Here is a 4,733-nt window from a genome sequence, read left to right on the forward strand (position 1 = left end):
GGTAACTTGGAACTAAAATAGGATTGTGGCAAAACTGTGGAGTAGAATTGGATGTCCAAAAACCACTACGTGTGTGTATATCTGTGTGTAATGCTGTGGCATTAGAAATCAACTTAGTAAACTAATACTAGTGAGGAGGTGGTACCCAAAATTCCTTCTGAGAAGCTGCTAGTGCATGTTGGCATTAATAGCTAGTAGCTGCAGTGCACTGGGTACCAGTCCCCTGAATCCAATGTATAACTTCTGAACTGCGGAACTATTTACCTTCTAGAAATGGAAATCTACAAAGAAGATCTTTTGTATGAATGAAACAGAAACTGTGCTGTTGTAAAAATGGCTGTACCGATGCAGGTAGAGTGTGCCCCGCTCCATGAGCCCGTGTGTCATTTTTCACTTTCAATATATGAGGAGCACTTGTAAATTAATTTTTTAGAGCATAGTGCATTGCATTGCAGGATTATAGTAATGCTCTTCTCATTGTATGTTCCCAGCATCAGGTATTAGGAGGGATACTGTCTCAAAATGTGCAGCCCCTTTAGCTAAAGTAGCCAACAGATGTTGGTGATCTATTAATTTCTCCTTTTAAAGTTAGTCTGAATTAAGACAATCTCACCTATTATGCTTTCCAAATGAGGCTGCACATACCCACACTTTGCTTTGGATGTTCTACTTTTCTTCCATGCCATTTCCCCAGTTTTAAGATGGTACTGGGGAAAGGGTTAGTTTTTACACCCACCCCCATCGCCACCAAACCCTTCAGAGCCAAAGCTTTACAGTAGTAAATATATGCGTTTGTAAACTTCAGTTTTTATTCCAATTAAATTGTTCTGGGTTGTCATTGTAAATTACAGGACGTCAGCACAATGGTGACTCCAATAAGCATCTTGGCAGAAGACTTGACTATCACTCTCTCAGAGCTAAGAAACTTGATGGAGTTACGAAAAACAGATGCAGTAAAAAAAAATACAGGAAAACTACAGTGACGTCAATCAAATATGTGAATGGCTGAAAACTTCTCCCATGGATGGGATATGTGGCACCCCATCGGAACTGGATATAAGGAAAGGTGTATTTGGACAAAACTATATACCCCCTAAGAAACCCCGGACGTTCTTGGAGCTGATATGGGACTCACTGCAGGATCCCACATTATGCTTTTTAATAATAGCGGCCTTCATATCACTGGGGCTTTCTTTTTATAACCCGCCAGGAGGAAGCGCTGCAGCATGCCACACCACCAAGACGAAGGAAGATGAAGGTGAGGAGGAGATGGGTTGGATAGAGGGCTGTGTGCAATACTCGTGTCAGTAGTTTGTGTCATGCTGGTAACAGCTTTCAGTGACTGGAGTAAAGAAAAACAATTTCAGGGGCTGCAGCGTCGCACTGAGAGCCAACAGAAGTTCACTGTAATTCGCAAGGGGAAGTAATCCAGGTGCCAATAGCTGACTTGGTGGTTGGGGACGTTGCACAGATTACATACGGTGACCTTATTCCAGCTGATGGTTTGCTTCTCCAAGGACATGATCTGAAAGTTGATGAGAGTTCCCTCACAGGCAAATCAGATCATGTCAAGAAGTCTTTGACAGCAGATCCAATGTTGCTTTCAGGTACCCATGTCATCGAAGGCTCTGGGAAAATGGTGATTACAGCTGTCGGTATAAATTCACAGGCAGGAATTATCCTCAGTTTACTTGGAGCTGGGGAGACAAGTGAAAAAACAAAAGACAAAGACAACAAGGCTAAAAAGACTCACCGAGGACTCTGAGGCAGCAAAAAATCTAGACACCTTAGATATAGAAAGGGGGGATGAAGATGCAGAGATCAAAACAAATGAAGAAGAAAAACACAAAAAAGCCCCTTCGCACAAAAAGGAAAAATCAGTTCTGCAAGCAAAACTGACCAGATTAGCTGTTCAGATAGGCAAAGCAGGACTGGCAATGGCTATACTCACTGTTATTGTCCTTCTAGCCCATTTTTTCATTACAAATTTTGTGATTAATAAGTGTGTTTGGACTAAGGAATGCACACCAATATATTTACAAAGGATCTTGAAGAACCTTATTGTTTGTGTTACCATTTTGGTTGTAGCAGTGCCAGAGGGCCTTCCACTTGGAGTCACCATCTCACTTGCATACTCTGTGAAGCAAATGATTAAAGATAATAACCTAGTGAGACATTTGGATGCCTGTGAAACTATGGGCAATGCAACAACAATTTGCTCAGATAAAACAGGAACCTTAACCATGAACAGAATGACAGTAGTCCAAGCCTTCATTGGTAACACACATCATAGAGTTATTCCTGAACTTAACTTAATTCATCCCACTACTTTGGATTGTCTGCATAAAGGTATTGCTACTAACTGTGCATATACTTCCAAAATAGCGAGTCCTGAAAGAAGAGGGGGCCTGCCCCGCCAACTGGGCAATAAAACAGAATGTGCTTTGCTGGGCTTTCTTCTGGAATTAAAACAGGATTACGAGGCTATAAGGAGGATGATACCAGAAGAGCAGCTGTATAAAGTATACACCTTCAATTCTGACAGGAAATCTATGAGCACAGTTTTGAAAAATGATGATGGTAGTTATCAAATGTTCACCAAAGGTGCATCTGAAATAGTCCTTCAGAAGTGCTGTTTCATACTGAACGATGCTGGGAAATCGGTACCTTTTGCCGAAGAAGACTATGCCCTCATGATCAAGAATGTGATTAACCCAATGGCCTCCAAGGGATTCCGGACCATTTGTCTAGCTTTCAGAGATTTCCCAGCCAGAGATGAGGAACCAGATTGGGACAACGAGGATGACATCATCAGGACTTGACATGTATCTCAATTGTTGGTATTGAAGATCCAGTGAGACCCAAAGTTCCCGATGCAATAAGAAAATGTCAGGATGCCGGCATTGTTGTGCGTATGGTCACTGGGGATAACATTAATACAGCTCATGTGATAGCTGTAAAATGTGGCATCATTCAACCTATGGAAAACTTTTCGTGCTTGGATGGGAAAGAGTTTAACAGATGTATATGCAATTCAGAAGGAGAGATAGAATAAGAGCTTTTCGACGAGATTTGGTCTACACTTCATGTGCTTGCAAGGTCCTTGCCTACTGACAAGTACAACTTAGCAGACAGGATCATTAACAGCAATGTCACCAAAGGCAAGTGGTAGCCAGAGGCGTATCTAGGGAAAATAGCACCCAGGGCAAGTACTGAAATTGCGCCCCGGCCCCCCCAAAAATCTGACACTCATCTTTCAGATAGCTTTACCATAATATCAGCTCAAAAATACAAGTCAAGCTCGTTAATTAACAAATCTTTTAATTAACAAATTATGGCACTACCTGAAAATTATAACTGCACCTCCCTTGCTTGCCACTTCTCTCTCAGCCTAACCTACTTCACAGGGTTGTTGTGAGGAGAAACTTAAGTATGTAGAACACACCAGCCTACAAAAACAAAAAATGAAGTGCAATCTTGGCATACAGCAGCAGAAGTGCAGCAGCTTGGGGCTGCAAAACAAGAAGAAAAAATTCAGCACAGTATCCCAGTTATTAAAACCTCTGGGGGCTGGCTATAACAAGAAAAAATCTACAGCAGCACCCAGTTAAAGCTACTGGGGCTGCTGGTACTATTAGAATTAGAAGAAAAAGCAGTTCATTGGCACTGTAATTACATTGGGAGGGGGAGGGACAGATAAGCCAGCAGGCACTCTCTGTCTCTTTTCCCAATGGACCAGGCCCCAGACCACCACCACCACTCTGTGCTGCTGCAGTCTCTCTGATCCTTTCTCATCGTGTGAGAAGCACACTATAAGGCTTGCTGCTGGCCTCCCAGTCCCTTAAATATATTTTGAAAATATTTCCTTTAACTCCCCCCACCCGAGCCAATGGGGCACAGTTGCACATGACAACACTTGATTTTTATAACAAGCCAACCAAGATGCAAGGAGATTGAAAGCAATTGCCAGAAAACCAATCAGCAAGGGAAAAATAGCCTTCCAAAATGTCGACCAGAATGTCCAAACATTCCAATTGAAATGGGGTTGTTCTGTAGAGATGGGCACAAAATGAATTTTTATTTGTTTTGATTAAAAAAAAAAACTTTATTAAAACAAATTTGCAATGCTATACAATACTGATCCAAACACAAACAGCAAAACATAATACAACACACCACAATTCATCAATCCATCCACACTCTAATATTGTCTGTGGTAGGGAAATAACCATAATTTTCCCAATTAGTGTAAAGAATGAAATCTGACCAAATTACATAAAAAGAATTATTTGTAGTCTGGTTTGCATGGGACCAAATAATATGGGTTAGCATTTGACAGATCACAATTTGCCATAGGTTCTTGTACCAGATGTCCATTGACCAGGTTTGCTTTTTCCAGTGTTTGGTTATGACTAACCTGGCAGCAGTTACCATAAACACAATTAATGTTTTGGATGTCACATCTGTATTGATCCAGAAAATACATTTACTAATGCCAGCTGCAGGCATAATCCAATTTTTTTTGTTTGTAATGCTGCACATATGGCATCCTTCAACCTGGGGATAACTTTTTATGCCCCTTATTACACTTTTAAGGAGTTTAATAGACAAATACGCAGTTCATTTCTCAAGTATTGTTAAAGCGGTTATGTGGGGGCAAGAATGTATATGACAGCATTTCCAAATTCCTTCAGTTTCAGCTCACTGTCAATGTTGTAGCAGTGATCGTTGCC

General features: G+C 41.1%; 1 pseudogene; it reads left to right on the plus strand.

The window, feature by feature from the left end:
* The first annotated feature begins 863 nt into the window (after positions 1–863).
* Positions 864–4,097, plus strand: LOC128352012 (plasma membrane calcium-transporting ATPase 1-like; annotated as a pseudogene).
* Positions 4,098–4,733: the final 636 nt, after the last annotated feature.

Source organism: Hemicordylus capensis, chromosome 3, assembly GCF_027244095.1.
Source record: "Hemicordylus capensis ecotype Gifberg chromosome 3, rHemCap1.1.pri, whole genome shotgun sequence".
Taxonomy (NCBI): Eukaryota; Metazoa; Chordata; class Lepidosauria; order Squamata; family Cordylidae; genus Hemicordylus; species Hemicordylus capensis.